Source organism: Cololabis saira, unplaced genomic scaffold (assembly GCF_033807715.1).
Source record: "Cololabis saira isolate AMF1-May2022 unplaced genomic scaffold, fColSai1.1 scf196, whole genome shotgun sequence".
Lineage (NCBI taxonomy): Eukaryota > Metazoa > Chordata > Actinopteri > Beloniformes > Belonidae > Cololabis > Cololabis saira.
Window position 1 is genome coordinate 1,185 of NW_026906360.1, and position 26,135 is coordinate 27,319.

The window sequence follows — 26,135 nt, forward strand, 5'->3', positions numbered from 1 at the left end:
TGCAGCTTTAATTATTATTATTATTACCTTTCCACAGAAGAAATATTCTTAAGTTTTTTCTTAAGAAGAAACTTAAGAAGAAAGTTGAGAAAATACTTAAAACTTTTTTGGAGAATATGACTTCTTCTCTTTTTTCTTCTTAAGACTGAACTTAAAGCAACACTACGTAACTTTTCCACCTTAATATAATATTTCCAGAGTCATTGGGATGGTACATCAACTTCCAACAGGTTTAATGACACCTCTGTCATGGTCTGAGGAGTCTGTATCGCCTTCACTGGCGCTATGTAACTTTGAGGAGCATGGTAGGAACCCTTCCACAATACTGGTAAAGCACTACCGCTTTTTTCCAAAGGAGACGCCAAACTCAACAAAAGCTGAAAGTTACGTTGTGCTGCTTTAAGAAAAAAATGACAATTAAGAAGATTTTTTTTCTTAAGAATGTTTTGTGAATCCGGCCCCAGGTTTTGTCTTGTGGTTCACGGCCGTGGTCCCGCCCCAGCTCTGACCTGAGGAAACCTCCATCAAAAGTGACCAGAAGCCCTTCCTTCCAGTAGATGGTTTGGTTGCGCCGCACTCTGAACGTGCTGCAGCGGTTCCTCTGCTGGCTCCTGGTGAAGTTGTAAATGACCGAGTTCCTCTGACGGCTCCTCGTGTTGCTCCTGGGAGGATCCAACGGCTGCACAAATACCACATTGAATGCTATTAAAGTTGTTGGCATTTCTAACCACTATTCATACTGCAGAAAAGAGCCATAAGGATAATTCATATCCTTTTCGTGAACACGCCAATTCATTATTCTTCATTCATTATTTTTTGACATAGGGGAATTCCAAACAGCACAATTCATGTATAAAGTTAGGAACAACCTATTACCATCTCACTTACAGGAAATGTTTTATGATAATATAGGGATAATTTAAGGGGTACTCTAAATTTTAGGACTCGTAGAACACGAACAACAATGAAAATATTTTCTATATCAGTCAGTGGAGTTAAACTATGGAACAGAATGGATTCAGAATTAAAACAATGTCCAAACATTAACCAGTTTAAAAACAAATATAAAAACATGATTTTCACAAGGTACAAAGAGGAAGGAGTTTAGCGGCTTTTAGGGGCCTGATATAACACTGTTGGTGAACGGGTAGATCTGTTTATTATTATTATTATCAATTATATGTGTATGTATGCATGTGTATATATATATATATATATATATATATATATATATATATATATATATATATATATATATATATATATATATATATATATATATATATACACACACATATATATAGCCTTTTATTATTTTAATATTGCTGATCATGGCTTACAGTTTAAGAAAACTCAAATATCCTATCTAAACAAATTAGAATATTCTGGGAATCTTAATCTTAAACTGTAAGCCATAATCAGCAATATTAAAATAATAAAAGGCTTGCAATATTTCAGTTAATTTGTAATGAATCCAGAATGTATGACATTTTTGTTTTTTTAATTGCATTACAGAAAATAAAGGACTTTATCACAATATTCTAATTTTCTGAGACAGTCCTGTAGAGCAGATGGAGTTAATATAGAGATATTATGGTGTAAATAAGTATATTTATATAAATATTTATATGGCCGTGTGTGTACAAATATATAGAAATACTCAACTATGTGTATGTATGTATAGGTAAGTGTGTGAGTATAATTATAGTATAGTAAGTTATTATAAATACTGAATAAATGATTAGTGAATGGGGGTAGGATTAAATACGTTTACACTTCTTCCTACTCCTTTTTGCACATGTAATTAAGATAGTATGAAAGTAAGTATTAAATTCTTTCTTTTTTTTGCTTTGTTTTGTTTTCTTATCTTCTCTTTTAATTGTTGTCTTTTACATGTACAAAATAAAAATCAAATCAAATCAAAGTAAAAAAAACTAAACTACCGTATTTTCCGCACTATAAGGCGCAACTAAAAGCCTTCAATTTTTTCAAAAGCTGAACATGCGCCTTATAATCCGGTGAGCCTTATATATGGATCAATATTTTTATTTTCTTATATTTCTCCATACTTGGCCTTGCTGGGGTTGAAAGTCGCGACGAATGGATGGCGTTTTGGCGGGAATACCGGCTTTCACGAGTATGACGTTTATTTTGGGCGACGAAAAACAATAAAATATATTTATTCCAATATGTCAAGATCACAATAATCTTCCAATTTAGAACTAAAATATTAAAGAACTAACACAAATAAAATACACTTCAATTAAATACTTAGTTATTTTCTTTTTTGTAATTTATTTTCCCCAGCCACTCGGAGCCGCAGTATAAGGATGAAAGAGCCGCCTGCGGCTCCGGAGCCGCGGGTTGAGACCCTTGGTCTAATGGATGATAACGTAACCCCAACTCTACTGTAGAGCCTTAGAATGTGGTGCGCCTTATATATGGAACATGTTTTAAAATACGTCATTCATTGAAGGTGCGCCTTATAGTGCGGAAAATACTGTAAGGTAAGTGAGAGTGGTGAGTGAGGAGGAGGAGGAGGAGGAGGAGGAGGTGTGGACCTGCAGGTCCATCTCCGTCAGGCTGATGAGCATCCTGGCGATGAAGCGCTCCCAGAATCCTGCAGGAACGAAGCTCATCTTGAAGAGCCGCTGCAGGGAGTTGCTGGCCTGCTGGTGGAAGAGGTGGATGTCCAGGGCCGGCTTTGGAGGGAGGAGGTGGGGCAGCAGGTAGCTACGGCACAAAAAACACAACTACATTAAACACCGGCTTGGGAGGGAGGAGGTGGGGCAGCAGGTAGCTACGGCACAAAAAAAGAGAACTACATTAAACACACAGAAAATGGCAGTTTTTGAAGAAACCACGGACTACTGAAGTTCACTTTCACTTTAACTGAGATGTTTCTGGTTCAATCATCAAGTTCATCCCGAGCAGTATTTTAAACATACCCTACAGGACTGTCTCAGAAAATTAGAATATTGTGATAAAGTTCTTTATTTTTCTGTAATGTAATTAAAAAAACAAAAATGTCATATATTCTGGATTCATTACAAATCAACTGAAATATTGCAAGCCTTTTATTATTTTAATATTGCTGATTATGGTTTACAGTTTAAGATTAAGATTCCCAGAATATTCTAATTTTTTGAGATAGGATATTTGAGTTTTCTTAAACTGTAAACCATGATCAGCAATATTAAAATAATATAAAAAACTTGCAATATTTCAGTTGATTTGTAATGAATCCAGAATGTATGACTTTTTGCATTACAGAAAATAAAGTACTTTATCACAATATTCTAATTTTCTGAGACAGTCCTGTATATGCAGGTCGCTGTGAGTGAAATCTCTGGAGAGATGACAGTCTAATGAAGTAAATGCTTTTAGATTTGTATGACGGTGTGCTACGGCAATCATGTTATTGATCACTGATGCCAGATTAAAGTCCTACTTTAATGTGGTGCAAAAACAGTGCATGCACTGGACACAAGCATCACAAGCTGTGCTCTGCTAGAGCACAACACATAACTGGTATCAGTCAACGTGGACCAGGGATCAGTCTTTTACCTGTTGTTGGCTAAAGGCAGTGCGATTTCAAACTTGGCCAGGAACTGGAAGTACTGTTCTTCTGTTTCCTGGGTGAATCCTGTTCCTGCTGTGTTGTAATGATGATACGCAGAACGTAGGAACTAAGTGTGGTTGCGTAGAGACGGACGTTTTAGAACGTAACACGAGCACGTGAGACCAGTTCATCATCCGAGTGTTAATTTGTTAACGTGTTAATAAAGTGGACCAAAGACAAGTCGGTGACTCGCAGTCCTTTATATAACACTACATGGTGTCAGAAGTCGTCGGACGATGGCTAAGTTCCCACCTCCTGAAAATTTTGATTTTTCCCGGCCGGAACAATGGCCCGAATGGCGCCAGAGGTTTCATCGGTACAGGGTAGCTACGAAGCTGAACAAAGAAGATGGAGAGGTACAGGTCTGTACACTGCTCTACTCGCTGGGGAAAGAAGCGGAACAAGTTTTTAAAACTTTCACATTTTCGGAAGATTATGAGGAAGATCCGGATGATTATGAGACAGTTATGGCTAAATTGGATAATTACTTTGTGCCCAAAGTGAATACAATTCACGAAAGAGCCCGCTTCCATCAGCGCTCCCAGAAGCCAGGGGAGACCGCAGAGGAATACATCAGGAGCCTGCATGATCTCGCTGACACCTGTGCATTTGCTGATGCAAAGAATGAAAATATCCGTGACAGGTTAGTCATTGGGATATTGGATAAAGAACTGTCAGAGAAGTTACAGTTAATGCCTGACTTGACGCTCGACAAAGCTGTAGAGCTCGTGAGGCAGTCAGAGCAAGTGAAACAGCATGTTAGTGAGCAAGGTTCTAATGCTGTATGCGCACAAGTCAGTGAAGTCGCACGCAAACAGGCGCCATACAGAGACAAGCAGAAAAACAGAAATGGACAAGGGCACAACAAATGGGGCAGAGAGAGACAAGGAAATAAATGTTCCCGATGTGGTCGGGCGCATAGGAAAGAAGACGCGTGTCCAGCACGGAACGCTGAATGCCGCAAGTGCAAGAAACTGGGACATTTTGCGGTCGTTTGTCGCTCCCGTGTGGTCAACGAGGTTACTGCACCCTATGAGGACGGAGAACGGAGTCAAGCACATTTCCTAGGAGAAATAACAGACGTGGGAGATTCAAATGAAGCATGGACTGTGAAACTGCCTATACAAGGTATTGTAATAAACTTTAAGATCGACTCAGGAGCAGATACAAGTGTCATATCTGAAAAGACTTTTAATCAGCTAAGGTACAAACCACAACTTAGCAAACAAGCAAGAAGGCTAGAGAGCCCAGGAGGTACATTGGATTGTATGGGCCACTTTATAGCCACCACAGTTTGGAAAGGAAAAAGGTTCAGATTTAAAGTGAATGTGTTAAAAGGCTCACATAGCAGCCACCTCCTGAGCCGTAATGTAGCTGCTGCCATGGGCTTAATAAAGCGGATAGAGGAGATCAAAAGTGCAGAAGAGCTGAAAGACCCCTATCCAGCAGAGGTTGGAAAACTGAACATAAAGCCAATCAAAATCATTCTAAAAGAAGATGCCGTACCTTACAGTGTGAATACTGCCCGGCGTGTGTCAGTACCCATGCTCACAAAAGTAAAAAAAGAACTTGATCGCATGGTAAACAGTGGAGTGATACAGCCAATCAAAGAGCCGACGGAGTGGTGTGCTCCGATGGTTGCTGTACCAAAGAAGAACAAAGAACAGCCAAGAATATGTGTCGATTTAAAAATGTTAAATAAGGCTGTGAAGAGAGAAAAATATGTTCTACCCACCATAGACGATATTCTACCCAAACTCACAGGTGCCAAGGTGTTTTCTCTTTTGGATGCAGCCAGTGGTTTCTGGCAGATACCACTAGACACAGAAAGTGCCAAACTGACAACTTTCATAACCCCCTTTGGGAGATATTACTTTAACAGGCTGCCTTTTGGGATCACAAGTGCGCCTGAAATCTTTCAGCGCGAAATGACTGAACTCCTGAAAGATCACAAAGGTGTTGCCATTTACATGGATGATATTCTGATATATTCAGACACACCAGAGGAACATGAAGAGAGGCTACAGAAAGCCCTGGACACACTCAAGAACGCAGGTTTAAAGCTGAACAATGAGAAATGTCTCCTGCGTCAGAGAAAACTCAACTATCTCGGACATTGCATTGATGAGCATGGCATTAGGCCAGATGAAGCCAAGGTCAGAGCTATTACTGACCTTGAGCCACCAAGCAACGTCCCTGGTCTAAGACGAGTCCTGGGCATGATTCACTACTTAGGCAGGTATTTGCCAAACCTGTCTGAGGTCACCAAGCCCCTCAATGACCTTCTCAAAAATGATGCTGCATGGTCCTGGAGTTCGGCACAGGAGGAAGCCTTCAGGAAAGTGAAAGAGCTCATCACACAATCACCTGTGCTAGCGTTCTATGATGTGAATAAGCCAACCATTGTTAGTGCTGATGCTAGCAGTTATGGTTTAGGAGGAGTCTTATTACAAAGACACGATGGACAGTTGAAACCTGTCAGTTTTTGTTCCAGAACACTCACTGAGGCTGAACAGCGCTACGCGCAAATCGAAAAAGAGTGTCTCGCTGCAGTCTGGGCTTGTGAGAAGTTTTCCAGATATCTGTATGGTCTAGACACCTTTATCCTGCAGAGTGATCACAAACCTCTCATTCCTTTGATTAACTGTAAAGATCTCAATTCTGTGCCTATGAGATGTCAAAGACTGTTGTTAAGAATGATGCGCTATAACCCTACAGCTGAATATGTTCCAGGGAAAGAACTGGTTATAGCTGATACCCTTTCCAGACATCCTCAGGCAGCCGAGACGGAAGAAGTTGCAGAGCTGACAGGTGAAATCCTGGCCTACGAGGAAGCGGTCCAGAAAGCGTGGCCCATCTCACCAACCAAGCTCGACCTGATCAAGCAGCAGACCCTGCAAGATGCTGAACTGCAAGCGGTCCAGCATTATGTGATTACAGGTTGGCCCCAGTACGCTGTTAAGGTGCCAGACAAGGTAAAGGCCTACTATTCTTCCAGACATGACCTCACCACATCTAATGGTCTGATTTTGTATAACGATAGAATAGTAGTGCCACACACGATGAGGCCAGAAATACTGCAGCGCATACATGATGGACACCAAGGCATCGTAAAATGCAGAGAACGTGCTAGGTGTAGTGTGTGGTGGCCTGGGATAAGTAAAGAAATTCAGACAATAGTCAGCACATGTAAACACTGTCAAGCGTCTCAGCCTACACAAAAAAGAGAACCCCTGATCACTACTCCACTTCCCAGCCGTCCATGGGAAAGAGTTGCCGCTGATATATGTGAGATAGATAAACAATGCTATTTGGTAGTTGTTGACTACTTTTCAAGATACATAGAAGTAGCCTATCTCAAAGACATGTCCAGTGAGACCACTAGAGCTAAACTGAAAAACATATTCGCCAGATGGGGAAGCCCAAATGTATTAATCACAGATAATGGCCCCCAGTTCTCAGGCAGAGCTTTTGCACAGTTTTCTCAGGAGTATGATTTTAGACACATAACAACTAGTCCTCACTATGCTCAGGCTAATGGAGAAGCTGAGAGGGCTGTACAGACAGCCAAAAGAATACTGAGACAGACTGATCCTTTCTTAGCCCTCATGAGTTATAGAGCGACCCCGCTGCAGGCCACAGGTGTGAGTCCATCCCAACTCATGCTTGGAAGGCAGATCCGCTCCACAGTTCCCACCTTGGAATCTAAGCTGCAACCTGCATGGCCAGATCTCCAACGTGTGAGGCTGACTGATGAGAAGGCTAAACAGAGCTACAAGCGTGCTTATGACAGCAGGCATAATGCCAAACCCCTGCAGGAACTTGAACCTGGAAAATGTGTAGCTGTTAAGCTGGACAAGGAACGTGGATGGACTAAGACAGCTACGGTGCTCAAACAATGTGACTCTCCAAGGTCATATTTGGTGCAGACAGGTAGCGGTGTGCTGCGCAGGAACCGTCGTCACATACGGCCCCTCCCATCTGATCCAGAAGTTCCAGTGACGAGTGGAGAGGGAAGCATTGAGCGTGATGGATGGTTGCACTCACCTGCTCCAGAGGTTGATCCAGCTCCTGCCACACCCCCAGTCACCATACCACCAACTCCGGCGCGTGTTACTTCCAGTGGCAGACTTGTGAGGCCGCCAGATAGATATAAAGACTATGTGCAGTAGTATAACAAAACTACCTGATGTCATTGCCTTAGTTCAGAAGGAATCCAGGTTAAGAAACTGTTTTATTAAAAAGATTGTTTAGTGTGAAATTACTGTTTTAATGAAGAGTGAGTCAGAGAGACTGTTGAGTTTCATAGAAAATGAATACTGAAATTGTTTCTCACTACTAAGTTGAAAGATGAAAAAAAAAAGAAAAAAATACACCTGAAGATGTGTATGTTGGTAGATTCGTGGTTATGCAGATGTTTTAGGATGGTCTTGGTTCATGCTTATGTGTTCAATAATACATTCTGTACATACGTCTTAAAAGACTCAAAGAAAGGGTGATGTGTTGTAATGATGATACGCAGAACGTAGGAACTAAGTGTGGTTGCGTAGAGACGGACGTTTTAGAACGTAACACGAGCACGTGAGACCAGTTCATCATCCGAGTGTTAATTTGTTAACGTGTTAATAAAGTGGACCAAAGACAAGTCGGTGACTCGCAGTCCTTTATATAACACTACACCTGCCAGCAGTTTCTACAGAGCAGACGGAGTCAGCGTCGTCGTAAAAACACACGGGTGGCATGAAACTGTATGGAGCTATAACAATCTCATAATTCGCAAATGCACACACCGTTTCACAAATGCACAGGACAAAATTCACAAATGCACAGGACAAAATTCACAAATGCACACACCGATTTGCAAATGCACACACCGATTTGCAAATGCACACACTGTTTCACAAATGCACAAGACAAGTTTCACAAATGTTTGTAAATCAGGTTATATTTGTGTGTGCATCAAAAATACATTTGTGTATCTTGTCCTACGCACGTGTGAATTGTTATGTGCCTTTGTGAAACTTGTCCTGTGTATTTGTGAAACGGTGTGTGAATTTGCGGATCGGTGTGTGCATTTGTGAATTTTGTCCAGTGCATTTGTGAAACGGTGTGTGCATTTGCGAATTATGAGACTGTTCTAGCTCCATAAAACTGAGCTTTGTGCATCTCACCCTGAGGTCCTGAGCCTGGATCTCTCCCTTCCTGGCGACGCTGCGCGTTGACTTGAGGTGTATGATTCCCTCCAGGCAGCCCGACAGCCACACGGGACACAGGAAATACAGCGTACACAAGCCGTGGCTGGTGTCAGGGAAATGCAGAACAGTCCCTGTTTCAATCAAGAATCTGATGGCTGGATGAAAAGCAAAACAGAAAACAATAATAGGAATGAACATGAGCAAACCTGACAAAGGAGCTTTAAAAGTACTGGACATTTGAAATCAGACCAAACCTCTGGTCCCCTGCTGGCAGGAACATGCTCCTGTTTACCACACGTGCATTAAAAAAACTGGGTTTTAGTCATATCTTGGTTGTTCCAGACGGAGCTCTTGTGGGAAGAGGTCTCTTGTTAGGGCCCAGCAGTGAGAGTGCAAGGACCCTATTTTATCTGTAGTATTTATTATTATCATTATTATTATTATTATTATGCCACTAAATTAATCGTTAAAGTACGAGGCCTGGAAATGACCAAAATTCATGACAAATAACATTTTCTGTTGAAAATGCAGGACTTCCTGTGTGAGTTAGAGCATGGGTCCAGGAGACTTTGTTGTAGGACTTTGTCTGATACAATAAAAAATCTCATTGCTGTGGGTCGAAACATAACGTGCAGTTCGTCGAAAAACATGAAGTAGGTGGCGCTATCAAGCCCATTTTTGTACACCCAAAACATACTCAAAGACTCACCGAATTCAGGTGCTGCGTAAAATGACGTATTTTATGGGCGACGGGCACCTACTTCATGTTTTTCAATGAGACCCACAATCATTCTGCTCTATACAAACAAACAAAAAAATGGAATAAAAAAAACACCAAATGGGTCCCATGAATGGTGGTTGTTATTCTGTCCGTGTGTGTGTGTGTGTGTGTGTGTGTGTGTGTGTGTGTGTGTGTGTGTGTGTGGTTGATTTAAGAGTGATGTGTGTTGAATGCTACGCATTCATGAAGTGCTTGAAGACCTTAACCCTTGTGCTGTCTTCGGGTCAAGGAAGGAGGAAGGGAAGAAGGGAGGAAAGAAGGAAAGAAGGAAGGAAGGAAGGAAGGAAGGAAGGAAGGAAGGAAGGAAGGAAGGAAGGAAGGAAGGAAGGAAGGAAGGAAGGAAGGAAGGAAGGAAGGAAGGAAGGAAGGAAGGAAGAAGGGAAGGGAGAAAAGAGGAAGGGAGAAGGAAGGAGAGAGCAGGAGGAAAGAAGGAGAATGAGGTCATTTTGACCGGAAGACAGTACAAGGGTTAAGCTATTTTCTGATTGGCTGGCAGATTCTATTTTCTGGCTGAATCTGTCAACTGTGGGCCTTTCACAGCTGGTGATCAGCTCTGTACTTGGTTCTGGAGCCTTCTCCACTGGTCCCTGGATGACTGGAAGTGGAGAGTGTTTGAGGGACGGTGTCCCAAAAATGGCCACATTCCTTTTCAGTGTCCAGTAGGAGTGATATTGTCATTCTTGCAGGACCTGATTGACAAACTTCTCTTCTCCACGGTCAAGGTTTACTTGTGATGAGGCATTGTGACACCGTGACTGAGGTGAAACTCCAGCTTCCTACCCCCTGCAAGGCTGACACCTTGGAACAGACTTGAACCACGGGAATGCCATATGATGAAGTTCCTGACTGACTGATATGTTAATACCAACTCATTTGGCCACACACTTGAATCACGAGAACACCCTATGGGGTAGTTTCCAACTGAATGATATTCATGCAGAATGCCCGAGGGCGGCATTTGGCCACAGATCACATCTGACTGTAAATACCCTTTAGTTGCTTTTTGTCTTTCACCTTTGGCTTGTTGATTCCTGCCTTTTGTGCTTTGAACTTACTGTATAAAGAGTCATGATTCCAACCATTCTTGGTCAGCACACCAACCCAGACATGCTCTGCGTAGGTCTGCTCACCGCGGGCTACTGAATAAAACTCACTACACCACAGCGGATTTCTGAACTGGTTTTGATAATATTCTTCAACACTTGGCAGCTATCGCCGCCGGTCACGTGGGGTTTGGGAAGGAAACAGAGAGCAAGCACCCGCTGGTTTGCCGTTTTATGAACGGAGCACACGGGCTTCTCCCCGTGTCCAGACCACTGGTACCACCGTGGGATCTGGCTGTGGTTGTGGAGGGGCTTAAGGGCCCCTGGAGGAGGCAGACTTGAAACACGTGTCTCTGAAGACTGTTGTTGCCGCCACTGGCTTCTGTAAGTGGGTTAGTGATATCAAGACGCTTCCGGTGCAGCCGTCATGCGCTCAGCTGTTCCGGGGGATGTGAGGATAATTTTGAAGCCCAACCTGGGACCTGGGAGATGTCTCAACAGACAACCCTTCTTGCTCGGGCGAGTGAGAAGAGGTGCTTATCTTGAATGACGGGCTGTCGTCCGCATGGACACGTTTCACCAGCCAATCAGGATTGGCCTAATGAGATTAATGCTTGTGAGGTCTGCAGCGGGGCCTGCATCCCATAGTGAGACATCTCACTCATATTACTCTTCTATTTACATAACATGGGTTATGTAAATAACCTAAAGTTCTTTTTTATCAGGGTGAGGAACACACATGTAATATTTATCCAACTTGAGCGTCTTCTATGCTTCCTAAATCTCATGCAAGTCAAAGCTTCTTGACCCAGTCCAACATGTCACAGAAATGCCAAAGCCGTTGTTTCCACAGCGCAGTACCTGTTTGCAAGTCTTCATAGTCCCTGATGTCACTTTCTGGGTTCTGTTCAATGATGTCATCCAACTGGGCGTCCGTCAGGTACTGGACCTCCCCCTGGGCATCACGCCGCTGCTTCTCTGCTATCACTGCCTCCTGAAGTACAAAGTAGCTCCTGGGAATCTAAGTGACAGGAAAAAAAACTAACTTTTACAACAATTAAGATGCTTCAAGTCTCGCTGACTTGGGAGGACATGCAAAGATAAGCTACTGCACAGTTGAGCTCTACATTTTTATTGATTTATTTCTACATTCACTTTTACAAATCAATTCACTTTCAATGCATTGTTATTTATATAAGCCCAAAACAAAAGTAATCTCAGGGAACTTCATGGATTCTGGACTTTTAACCAGCAGAACGTCAGGATGGGGAACCCGACGTCCTGGACCCTAATCATGAACACGGGTGAGCCGCAGGGCGGTGTTCGGAGCCCAGCTCTGTTCCCTGGATAGAGGGTCTGCTATGACGTCACTTCCCCACTGGACCAGCCCCCTTACTGGCACTGAGTGGTAAAAACAGCTGCAACTAGTGGAGAAGACGGGATAACAGCTGATTATTGGCTTAAATTAAAGGCAGTTGGACTTGACAGTGACCCGTACAGTTACCCCAAGAACCAGTGGTCCATGGACATTAATATTTGGTACAGTTACCAAGAACCAGTGGTCCATGGACATTAATATTTGGTACAGTTACCAAGAACCAGTGGTCCATGGACATTAATATTTGGTACAGTTACCCCAAGAACCAGTGGTCCATGGACATTAATATTTGGTACAGTTACCCCAAGAACCAGTGGTCCATGGACATTAATATTTGGTACAGTTACCAAGAACCAGTGGTCCATGGACATTAATATTTGGTACAGTTACCCCAAGAACCAGTGGTCCATGGACATTTATATTTGGTACAGTTACCCCAAGAACCAGTGGTCCATGGACATTAATATTTGGTACAGTTACCCCAAGAACCAGTGGTCCATGGACATTAATATTTGGTACAGTTACCAAGAACCAGTGGTCCATGGACATTAATATTTGGTACAGTTACCCCAAGAACCAGTGGTCCATGGACATTTATATTTGGTACAGTTACCAAGAACCAGTGGTCCATGGACATTAATATTTGGCCACAGATCCAGTTTCGAGGGTTCAGGGTTCAGGGTTGAGGCTTCAGGGTTCAGGGTTCAGGGTTGAGGGTTCAGGGTTGAGGGTTCAGGGTCCAAGGTCCAGGGTTGAGGGTTCAGGGTTGAGGGTTCAGGGTTGAGGGTTCAGGTTCAGGGTCCAGGGTCGAGGGTCCAGGGTTGAGGGTCTAGGGTTCAGGGTTCAGGATTCAGGGTTGAGGGTTGAGGGTCCAGGGTTGAGGGTCTAGGGTTCAGGGTTCAGGATTCAGGGTTGAGGGTTGAGGGTTCAGGGTTGAGGGTCGAGGGTTCAGGGTTCTGGGTCGAGGGTTCAGGGTTGAGGGTTGAGGGTTCAGGGTTCAGGGTTGAGGGTTCAGGGTTGAGGGTTCAGGGTTGAGGGTTCAGGGTTCAGGGTTCAGGGTTGAGGGTTCAGGGTTGAGGGTTCAGGGTCCAAGGTCCAGGGTTGAGGGTTCAGGGTTGAGGGTTCAGGGTTGAGGGTTCAGGTTCAGGGTCCAGGGTTGAGGGTCTAGGGTTCAGGGTTCAGGATTCAGGGTTGAGGGTTCAGGGTTGAGGGTCGAGGGTTCAGGGTTCTGGGTCGAGGGTTCAGGGTTGAGGGTTGAGGGTTCAGGGTTCAGGGTTGAGGGTTCAGGGTTGAGGGTTCAGGGTCCAAGGTCCAGGGTTGAGGGTTCAGGGTTGAGGGTTCAGGGTTGAGGGTTCAGGTTCAGGGTCCAGGGTCGAGGGTCCAGGGTTGAGGGTCTAGGGTTCAGGGTTCAGGATTCAGGGTTGAGGGTTCAGGGTTGAGGGTCGAGGGTTCAGGGTTCTGGGTCGAGGGTTCAGGGTTGAGGGTTGAGGGTTGAGGGTTCAGGGTTCAGGGTTCAGGGTTGAGGGTTCAGGGTCCAAGGTCCAGGGTTGAGGGTTCAGGGTTGAGGGTTCAGGGTTGAGGGTTCAGGTTCAGGGTCCAGGGTCGAGGGTCCAGGGTTGAGGGTCTAGGGTTCAGGGTTCAGGATTCAGGGTTGAGGGTTGAGGGTTCAGGGTTGAGGGTTGAGGGTTGAGGGTTGAGGGTTGAGGGTTCAGGGTTGAGGGTTCAGGGTCGAGGGTTCAGGGTTCAGGGTTGAGGGTTCAGGGTTGAGGGTTCAGGGTCCAAGGTCCAGGGTTGAGGGTTCAGGGTTGAGGGTCTAGGGTTCAGGGTTCAGGATTCAGGGTTGAGGGTTCACGGTTGAGGGTCTAGGGTTCAGGGTTGAGGATCTAGGGTTCAGGGTTCAGGATTCAGGGTTGAGGGTTGAGGGTTGAGGGTTCAGGGTTCAGGGTTGAGGGTTGAGGGTCTAGGGTTCAGGGTTCAGGATTCAGGGTTGAGGGTTGAGGGTTCAGGGTTGAGGGTTGAGGGTTGAGGGTTCAGGGTTGAGGGTTGAGGGTTCAGGGTTGAGGGTTCAGGGTCGAGGGTTCAGGGTTCAGGGTTGAGGGTTCAGGGTTGAGGGTTCAGGGTCCAAGGTCCAGGGTTGAGGGTTCAGGGTTGAGGGTCTAGGTTTCAGGGTTCAGGATTCAGGGTTGAGGGTTCAGGGTTGAGGGTCTAGGGTTCAGGGTTGAGGGTTGAGGGTTTAGGGTTCAGGGTTCAGGATTCAGGGTTGAGGGTTCAGGGTTGAGGGTCTAGGGTTCAGGGTTGAGGGTTGAGGGTTTAGGGTTCAGGGTTCAGGATTCAGGGTTGAGGGTTCAGGGTTGAGGGTTGAGGGTTCAGGGTTCAGGGTTGAGGGTTCAGGGTTGAGGGTTGAGGGTTCAGGGTTGAGGGTTGAGGGTTCAGGGTCCAGGGTTGAGGGTTCAGAGTTGAGGGTTCAGGGTTGAGGGTTCAGGGTTGAGGGTTCAGGGTCCAGGGTTGAGGGTTGAGGGTTGAGGGTTGAGGGTTCAGGGTTGAGGGGTTCAGGGTTGAGGGTTCAGGGTTGAGGGTTGAGGGTTCAGGGTTGAGGGTTGAGGGTTGAGGGTTCAGGGTTGAGGGTTCAGGGTTGAGGGTTGAGGGTTCAGGGTCCAGGGTTGAGGGTTCAGGGTTGAGGGTTGAGGGTTCAGGGTTGAGGGTTCAGGGTTGAGGGTTCAGGGTTGAGGGTTGAGGGTTGAGGGTTCAGGGTTGAGGGTTGAGGGTTGAGGGTTCAGGGTTGAGGGTTGAGGGTTCGGGGTTGAGGGTTGAGGGTTCAGGGTTGAGGGTTCGGGGTTGAGGGTTCAGGGTTGAGGGTTGAGGGTTCAGGGTTGAGGGTTGAGGGTTCGGGGTTGAGGGTTGAGGGTTCAGGGTTGAGGGTTCGGGGTTGAGGGTTCAGGGTTGAGGGTTGAGGGTTCAGGGTTGAGGGTTGAGGGTTCGGGGTTGAGGGTTGAGGGTTGAGGGTTCAGGGTTGAGGGTTGAGGGTTCAGGGTTGAGGGTTCGGGGTTGAGGGTTCAGAGTTCGGGGTTGAGGGTTCAGGGTTGAGAGTTGAAGGTTCGGGGTTGAGGGTTCAGAGTTGAGGGTTCAGGGTTGAGGGTTCAGGGTTGAGGGTTGAGGGTTCAGGGTTGAGGGTTCAGGGTTGAGGGTTCAGGGTTGAGTGTTGAGGGTTCAGGGTTCAGAGTTGAGGGTTCAGGGTTGAGGGTTGAGGGTTCAGGGTTAAGGGTTCAGGGTTGAGGGTTCAGGGTTGAGGGTTGAGGGTTCAGGGTTGAGGGTTGAGGGTTCAGGGTCGAGGGTTCAGGGTTGAGGGTTGAGGGTTCAGGGTTGAGGGTTCAGGGTTGAAGGTTCAGGTTCAGGGTCCAGGGTCGAGGGTCCAGGGTCGAGGGTTCAGGATTCAGGGTTGAGGGTTGAGGGTTGAGGGTTGAGGGTTGAGGGTTCAGGGTTGAGGGTTCAGGGTTGAGGGTTGAGGGTTCAGGGTTGAGGGTTGAGGCTTGAGGGTTCAGGGTTGAGGGTTGAGGGTTCAGGGTCCAGGGTTGAGGGTTGAGGGTTCAGGGTTGAGGGTTCAGGGTTGAGGGGTTCAGGGTTGAGGGTTCAGGGTTGAGGGTTGAGGGTTCAGGGTTGAGGGTTGAGGGTTGAGGGTTGAGGGTTCAGGGTTGAGGGTTGAGGGTTCAGGGTCCAGGGTTGAGGGTTGAGGGTTCAGGGTTGAGGGTTGAGGGTTGAGGGTTGAGGGTTCAGGGTTGAGGGTTGAGGGTTCGGGGTTGAGGGTTCAGGGTTGAGGGTTGAGGGTTGAGGGTTCGGGGTTGAGGGTTCAGGGTTGAGGGTTCAGGGTTGAGGGTTGAGGGTTCAGGGTTGAGGGTTGAGGGTTCGGGGTTGAGGGTTCAGGGTTGAGGGTTCAGGGTTGAGGGTTCAGGGTTGAGGGTTGAGGGTTGAGGGTTCAGGGTTGAGGGTTGAGGGTTCAGGGTCCAGGGTCGAGGGTTCAGGGTTGAGGGTTGAGGGTTCAGGGTTCAGGGTCCAGGGTTGAGGGTTCAGGGTTGAGGGTTCAGGGTTCAGAGTTGAGGGTTCAGGGTTGAGGGTTCAGGGTTGAGGGTTGAGGGTTGAGGGTTCAGGGTTGATGGTTCAGGGTTGAGGGTTCAGGGTCGAGGGTCGAGGGTTCAGGGATGAGGGTTGAGGGTTCAGGGTTCAGGGTTCAGGGTTGAGGGTTCAGGGTTGAGGGTTGAGGGTTCAGGGTTGAGGGTTCAGGGTCGAGGGTTCAGGGTTGAGGGTTGAGGGTTCAGGGTCGAGGGTTCAGGGTTGAGGGCTCAGGGTTCAGGGTTGAGGGTTCAGGGTTGAGGGTTCAGGGTCGAGGGTTCAGGGTTCAGGGTTGAGGGTTCAGGGTCGAGGGTTCAGGGTTGAGGGTTCAGGGTTCAGGGTTGAGGGTCCAGGGTTGAGGGTTCAGGGTTCAGGGTTGAGGGTTCAGGGTTGAGGGTTGAGGGTTCAGGGTTGAGGGTTCATGGTTGAGGGTTCAGGGTTGAGGGTTGAGGGTTGAGGGTTCAGGGTTGAGGGTTCAGGTCTCACCAGTCTGCCCAGGTGTTTGCTCCCACAGGCCGAGCTGCCGTCCCTCATGGAGGACGCCACACGCTGCAGCAGCGTCTTCAGGCCGTCCAGCCCCTCCAGGGTCTTACAGGACACTTCACTGACACACACACACATATGAGACACACACACACACACACACACACACACACACACACACACACACACACACACACACACACACACACACACACACACACACACACACACACACACACACACACACACACACACACACACACACACACACACACAGAATTGTCAAATTGGTTCAATTTACCGTACGAATTATTACAGATTACTTTTGTAATCCTGTATTTGACCCGGTCTTTGTACGTTTTGACCGTATAGAAACGTAATTCTTGCCATTGTAAGAATGAGATGAACCTGCTGTACTCTACTGCTCTTACTTTTTAACAACTTGTGCTTTTATTATTTTACCTCTTTTCTTATCATTTTATTTCATGTTATTTGTCATTTACTGTTTAATTGTGTCCTGCTGCTTTTAATGGTGATGTAAAGCCCTTTGAATTACCTTGTGTTGAATTGTGCTATACAAATAAACTTGCCTTGCCTAGAACAGATTATTTTGAACAGACACAATCATCTGGAAAAGTACAAAAGTTGTGCAGCGTAACTGAAGCCTGTCCCAGGATATGGAAGCAACACAGGTTTCACTTCCTCAGCAGTCCAAGGTTTCCACACCACTGAGATGTAGACAAAACCTCATCTCCTCTAATCTAAGGCCCTTGTAGAGTCCTGGATGTCATAAAGGTGATGTCTGATGTGAGGTGTTCTTACTGCAGGTGTTTCCAGGTGATGTCTGATGTGAGGTGTTCTTACTGCAGGTGTTTCCAGGTGATGTCGGGGTAGCCCCTGGCCCGGGCCCCGGAGGGGGACCGGCACAGCGCCAGGACGTAGGCTCTCAGGGTCGCCAGCCTCTCCATGCGGAACCTGCTGTCAATCAGGTCCAGATGTGTTCCCACGACGACCACGGCAGAGTTGGGAGCTCTGGCCTGGGGGGCAAACACGGACAGGGTTAGTGGCCACGGGTCACCCAGAAATCCATCCATCCATCCATCCATCCATCCATCCATCCATCCATCCATCCATCCATCCATCCATCCATCCATCCATCCATCAACCCACCCAACCAACCAACCAACCAACCATCCACCCATCCATCGATCTGTTATCTATCCATCCATCCATCCATCCATCTGTTATCCATCCATCCATCCATCTGTTATCTATCTATCCATCCATCCATCCATCCATCCATCCATCCATCCATCCATCAACCCACCCAACCAACCAACCAACCAACCATCCACCCATCCATCCATCTGTTATCCATCCATCCATCCATCCATCCATCCATCCATCCATCCATCCATCCATCCATCCATCCATCCATCCATCCATCCATCTGTTATCTATCTATCCATCCATCCATCCATCCATCCATCCATCCATCCATCCATCCATCCATCCATCCATCCATCCATCCATCCATCCATCCATCCATCCATCCATCCATCCATCCATCCATCCATCCATCCATCCATCCATCCCATGAGTCTAAGAGAACCAAGATCACATGTGGGGTTCCTCAAGTGTCCATTCTCGGACCGCTTCTATTCAACATCTATATGCTACCCCTAGCTCAGATTATGGAACATCACATCATTTCCTACCATACTTTTGCCGATGACACACAACTCTATATTTCAGTGTCGTCACGTGACTACAGTCCCCTACTCTCATTGAGTAACTGTATTCACCAAATCAATGAGTGGATGTGCCAGAATTCTATCCAGCTAAATGCAGAAAAGACAGAGGTGATCTTTTTTGGCCCTAAAAATGAAAGGGAAAAGATCAGCGCTCACCTTGGCTCCATGTCATTGACAGCTACGAATCAAGCCAGAAATCTTGGTGTAATCATTGACTCAGACCTGAACTTCAACAGCCATCTAAAGTTTATCACTAAATCTGCCTATTACCACCTAAAAAACATTGCTAGAATTAAGGGGTTTCTGTCTAAACAAGACATGGAAAAACGTATTCATGCATTCATTTTCAGTAGGTTGGATTATTGCAATGGCATCTTTACAGGCCTTAACAAGAAATCAATCAGGCAGCTGCAGCTGATCCAGAACGCTGGAGAGTCCTTACAAACACCAGGAAACTGGACCACATTACACCAGGAAACTGGACCACATTACACCAGGAAACTGGACCATATTACACCAGGAAACTGGACCACATTACACCAGGAAACTGGACCACATTACACCAGGAAACTGGACCATATTACACCAGGAAACTGGACCATATTACACCAGGAAACTGGACCATATACCAGGAAACTGGACCATATTACACCAGGAAACTGGACCATATTACACCAGGAAACTGGACCACATTACACCAGGAAACTGGACCATATTACACCAGGAAACTGGACCATATTACACCAGGAAACTGGACCATATTACACCAGGAAACTGGACCATATACCAGGAAACTGGACCATATTACACCAGGAAACTGGACCACATTACACCAGGAAACTGGACCATATTACACCAGGAAACTGGACCATATTACACCAGGAAACTGGACCATATTACACCAGGAAACTGGACCATATTACACCAGGAAACTGGACCATATTACACCAGGAAACTGGACCACATTACACCAGGAAACTGGACCACATTACACCAGGAAACTGGACCATATTACACCAGGAAACTGGACCATATTACACCAGGAAACTGGACCACATATTACACCAGGAAACTGGACCATATTACACCAGGAAACTGGACCATATTACACCAGGAAACTGGACCACATTACACCAGGAAACTGGACCACATTACACCAGGAAACTGGACCACATTACACCAGGAAACTGGACCATATTACACCAGGAAACTGGACCACATTACACCAGGAAACTGGACCATATTACACCAGGAAACTGGACCACATTACACCAGGAAACTGGACCACATTACACCAGGAAACTGGACCACATTACACCAGGAAACTGGACCATATTACACCAGGAAACTGGACCATATTACACCAGGAAACTGGACCATATTACACCAGGAAACTGGACCACATTACACCAGGAAACTGGACCACATTACACCAGGAAACTGGACCACATTACACCAGGAAACTGGACCATATTACACCAGGAAACTGGACCATATTACACCAGGAAACTGGACCATATTACACCAGGAAACTGGACCACATTACACCAGGAAACTGGACCATATTACACCAGGAAACTGGACCATATTACACCAGGAAACTGGACCACATTACACCAGGAAACTGGACCATATTACACCAGGAAACTGGACCATATTACACCAGGAAACTGGACCACATTACACCAGGAAACTGGACCATATTACACCAGGAAACTGGACCATATTACACCAGGAAACTGGACCACATTACACCAGGAAACTGGACCACATTACACCAGGAAACTGGACCATATTACACCAGGAAACTGGACCATATTACACCAGGAAACTGGACCATATTACACCAGGAAACTGGACCACATTACACCAGGAAACTGGACCATATTACACCAGGAAACTGGACCATATTACACCAGGAAACTGGACCATATTACACCAGGAAACTGGACCATATTACACCAGGAAACTGGACCATATTACACCAGGAAACTGGACCACATTACACCAGGAAACTGGACCACATTACACCAGGAAACTGGACCATATTACACCAGGAAACTGGACCATATTACACCAGGAAACTGGACCATATTACACCAGGAAACTGGACCACATTACACCAGGAAACTGGACCATATTACACCAGGAAACTGGACCATATTACACCAGGAAACTGGACCATATTACACCAGGAAACTGGACCATATTACACCAGGAAACTGGACCATATTACACCAGGAAACTGGACCACATTACACCAGGAAACTGGACCACATTACACCAGGAAACTGGACCACATTACACCAGGAAACTGGACCACATTACACCAGGAAACTGGACCACATTACACCAGGAAACTGGACCACATTACACCAGGAAACTGGACCATATTACACCAGGAAACTGGACCATATTACACCAGGAAACTGGACCATATTACACCAGGAAACTGGACCATATTACACCAGGAAACTGGACCACATTACACCAGGAAACTGGACCACATTACACCAGGAAACTGGACCACATTACACCAGGAAACTGGACCACATTACACCAGGAAACTGGACCATATTACACCAGGAACCTTGACCACATTACACCAGGAAACTGGACCACATTACACCAGGAAACTGGACCACATTACACCAGGAAACTGGACCACATTACACCAGGAAACTGGACCACATTACACCAGGAAACTGGACCACATTACACCAGGAAACTGGACCATATTACACCAGGAAACTGGACCACATTACACCAGGAAACTGGACCACATTACACCAGGAAACTGGACCATATTACACCAGGAAACTGGACCACATTACACCAGGAAACTGGACCACATTACACCAGGAAACTGGACCATATTACACCAGGAAACTGGACCACATTACACCAGGAAACTGGACCATATTACACCAGGAAACTGGACCATATTACACCAGGAAACTGGACCACATTACACCAGGAAACTGGACCACATTACACCAGGAAACTGGACCATATTACACCAGGAAACTGGACCACATTACACCAGGAACCTGGACCACATTACACCAGGAAACTGGACCATATTACACCAGGAAACTGGACCACATTACACCAGGAAACTGGACCACATTACACCAGGAAACTGGACCACATTACACCAGGAAACTGGACCATATTACACCAGGAACCTTGACCACATTACACCAGGAAACTGGACCACATTACACCAGGAAACTGGACCATATTACACCAGGAAACTGGACCATATTACACCAGGAAACTGGACCACATTACACCAGGAAACTGGACCACATTACACCAGGAAACTGGACCATATTACACCAGGAAACTGGACCACATTACACCAGGAACCTGGACCACATTACACCAGGAAACTGGACCATATTACACCAGGAAACTGGACCACATTACACCAGGAAACTGGACCACATTACACCAGGAAACTGGACCACATTACACCAGGAAACTGGACCATATTACACCAGGAACCTTGACCACATTACACCAGGAAACTGGACCACATTACACCAGGAAACTGGACCACATTACACCAGGAAACTGGACCACATTACACCAGGAAACTGGACCACATTACACCAGGAAACTGGACCATATTACACCAGGAAACTGGACCACATTACACCAGGAAACTGGACCACATTACACCAGGAAACTGGACCATATTACACCAGGAAACTGGACCACATTACACCAGGAAACTGGACCACATTACACCAGGAAACTGGACCATATTACACCAGGAAACTGGACCACATTACACCAGGAAACTGGACCATATTACACCAGGAAACTGGACCACATTACACCAGGAAACTGGACCATATTACACCAGGAAACTGGTCCACATTACACCAGGAAACTGGACCACATTACACCAGGAAACTGGACCATATTACACCAGGAAACTGGACCACATTACACCAGGAAACTGGACCATATTACACCAGGAAACTGGACCACATTACACAGGAAACTGGACCATATTACACCAGGAAACTGGACCATGTTACACCAGGAAACTGGACCACATTACACCAGGAAACTGGACCATATTACACCAGGAACTGGACCACATTACACCAGGAAACTGGACCATATTACACCAGGAAACTGGACCATATTACACCAGGAAACTGGACCATATTACACCAGGAAACTGGACCATATTACACCAGGAAACTGGACCACATTACACCAGGAAACTGGACCATATTACACCAGGAAACTGGACCACATTACACCAGGAAACTGGACCATATTACACCAGGAACCTGGACCACATTACACCAGGAAACTGGACCACATTACACCAGGAAACTGGACCACATTACACCAGGAAACTGGACCACATTACACCAGGAAACTGGACCACATTACACCAGGGAAACTGGACCATATTACACCAGGAAACTGGACCACATTACACCAGGAAACTGGACCACATTACACCAGGAAACTGGACCATATTACACCAGGAAACTGGACCACATTACACCAGGAAACTGGACCACATTACACCAGGAAACTGGACCATATTACACCAGGAAACTGGACCACATTACACCAGGAAACTGGACCACATTACACCAGGAAACTGGACCATATTACACCAGGAAACTGGACCACATTACACCAGGAAACTGGACCACATTACACCAGGAAACTGGACCATATTACACCAGGAAACTGGACCACATTACACCAGGAAACTGGACCATATTACACCAGGAAACTGGACCACATTACACCAGGAAACTGGACCATATTACACCAGGAAACTGGACCATATTACACCAGGAAACTGGACCATATTACACCAGGAAACTGGACCACATTACACCAGGAAACTGGACAACACTACACCAGGAAACTGGACCACATTACACCAGGAAACTGGTCCACATTACACCAGGAAACTGGACCATATTACACCAGGAAACTGGACCATGTTACACCAGGAAAACTGGACCACATTACACCAGGAAACTGGACCACATTACACCAGGAAACTGGACCATATTACACCAGGAAACTGGACCACATTACACCAGGAAACTGGACCATATTACACCAGGAAACTGGACCATGTTACACCAGGAAACTGGACCACATTACACCAGGAAACTGGACCACATTACACCAGGAAACTGGACCATATTACACCAGGAAACTGGACCATATTACACCAGGAAACTGGACCATATTACAACCAGGAAAACTGGACCACATTACACCAGGAAACTGGACCATATTACACCAGGAACTGGACCATATTACACAGGAAACTGGACCATATTACACCAGTCATGAAATCACTACACTGGCTTCCAGAGTTTAAAATCTTACTGCTGGTCTAAAATCCATGCTGGATCTGTTAGTTCCTATGAAGCTCCCAGACCCCTGAGGTTCATCTGGATCTGGTTTGTTGTGGTTCCCCAGAACCAGAACAAGCAAGGTTCAGCAGCGTTCAGTTATTCTGCTCCTCACCGGTGGAACAAACTTCCTGTAGACCTGAGGTCTGTTCCAACTGTAGATCCTTTAAATCAGCCCTAAAAGTTCACAGCAGCAGTAGCAGCTGTTACCATGGTAACAATAGCAGTAGCAGCACCGCTCCGCTCTTTCCTGTTTATCCTAGCCCAAACAAGATTACATTATATAATATTATTATATATGAATATTATATTATATAATATTATTACACTTAATATTATACTTATGACATATATACGTATCTGCGCAGCACTTAGCAACCAAACGCTGCTGCATTGCATTGTGAGAGGTTTCTGTTTAGCTAGTGTCCATCAATCCACACTAATACATTTCTCCAGAATGAGTATGGATAGTACATACTATTGAGTACGTACTAATGTTTCGGACGCACTAAAAAATCTCCGTACTGTTTTTGCTACTCATTAGGGTGGAAGGATGGGATTTGGGACGCAGCCTCTACGTCTGTCTTGTTGCAAAGGTAGCACCATGTCACACCTGGAGTCACAGAGCTGCTCACCAGTCTGGTATCACAGATGGTCGGGACTGGAGACGGAGTGACGGCGGCTGTGATGTTATACAGGTGTGGCCAGAGCTGAGTTACTCCCCGGTGCGTCCCTGAACGGTTCTGCTCAGTGAACTGGTGTTTATGAGGCTATAGCACCACCTGCTGACCACAGCATTAAACTGGTGGAGGATTCCAAGCGTCAGTTCTCTGTTGATCATCATTTCTAATTCATTTTGTTGGTAGGTGGAAACACAAACCATCATCACTGCACTGATTCAGTGTGTCGGCAGGTGTGTGTGTGCGTGTGTGTGTGCGTGCGTGTGTGTGTAGCTGTACACAGTACTGGACTACATCAAGTTCTGTATTGGGAATGTGACTGTAAAAAAACCGTCCGGGTTTTTCCGAACCAGAAACCCTGGATGACTAACCAGGTCCGCTCACTCCTCAGGGCCCCGCAACGCCGCCTTCAGGTCAGGGGGACAGAGCTCTGCACAGAGCTACTCCAGCTGACCTGTCTAAAGGAATTAAGAAAGCCAAAGCGGACCACAGGATGAGAATAAAGTCCCACCTGTCCAGTCCCACCTGTCCAGTAACAACTCCCGGGAGGTGTGGCGGGGAATACAACACATCACTAACTTCAGAGGCAGTGATGTGTCAACCGCAGACCTGAGTGCACCACGAGCAGAGGAGCTGAATGGCTTCTTTGCTCGCTTTGAGACACCACAGCAGCACTCAGCTGCTCCAGCCCCGCCCACCCCCCCACCAGGATCCTCCATCACCCCCCCACCAGGATCCTCCATCACCCCCCCCACCAGGTTCCTCCACCACCCCCCCACCAGGATCCTCCATCACCCCCCCACCAGGATCCTCCACCACCCCCCCCACCAGGATGCTCCATCACCCCCCCACCAGGATCCTCCATCACCCCCCCCACCAGGATCCTCCATCACCCTCCCACCAGGCCCCCCCCCCCCACCAGGTTCCTCCATCACCCCCCCACCAGGATCCTCCATCACCCCCCCACCAGGATCCTCCATCACTCCACTCACTGTACAGGAGCATGACGTCAGACGGGTGCTCCTGGCAGTGAACACCAAGAAAGCTGCCGGCCCAGACGGAGTTCCAGGCAAGGTGCTCAGCGCGTGCGCCCACCAGCTCACCCCCACCTCCACCAGCTCACCCCCACCTCCACCAGCTCACCCCTACCTCCACCAGCTCACCCCCACCTCCACCAGCTCACCCCCACCTCCACCAGCTCACCCCCCACCTCCACCAGGATCTTCAACACCTCAGGCAGTCGTCCCGTCCTGCCTGAAATCTGCTACCATCATCCCGTTGCCGAAAAAGTCCCCCGCCACCAGCCTGAATGATTACCGCCCAGTGGCCCTCACCCCGGTAATCACCAAGTGCCTCGAGAGACTAGTTCTTCACCACATCAAGAACCACCTCCCCCTGGACTTTGACCCATTCCAGTTCGCCTATCGAGCTAACAGATCCACTGAGGAGCCATCGCCGTAGCTCTACACTCTGCTCTGACCCACCTGGAGCAACAGCAGAGCTACATCCGGATGCTCTTCGTGGACTATAGCTCCGCCTTCAACACAATAATCCCAGACATCCTCATCACAAAACTGACCACCATCGGCCTGCCCCCTCTCACATGTGCCTGGATAAAAAAACTTTCTCACCAACCGTCCCCAGACTGTGAGACTCGGCCCCCACCGGTCCTCCACCCGCA

At 46.8% G+C, this 26,135-nt stretch overlaps 1 pseudogene; it reads right to left on the reverse strand.

Annotated features, from left to right (window-relative positions):
* Positions 1 to 509: 509 nt before the first annotated feature.
* The window catches only part of LOC133439712 (leucine-rich repeat serine/threonine-protein kinase 1-like), a 38,669-nt pseudogene continuing 13,043 nt past the window's right edge, over positions 510 to 26,135 (reverse strand).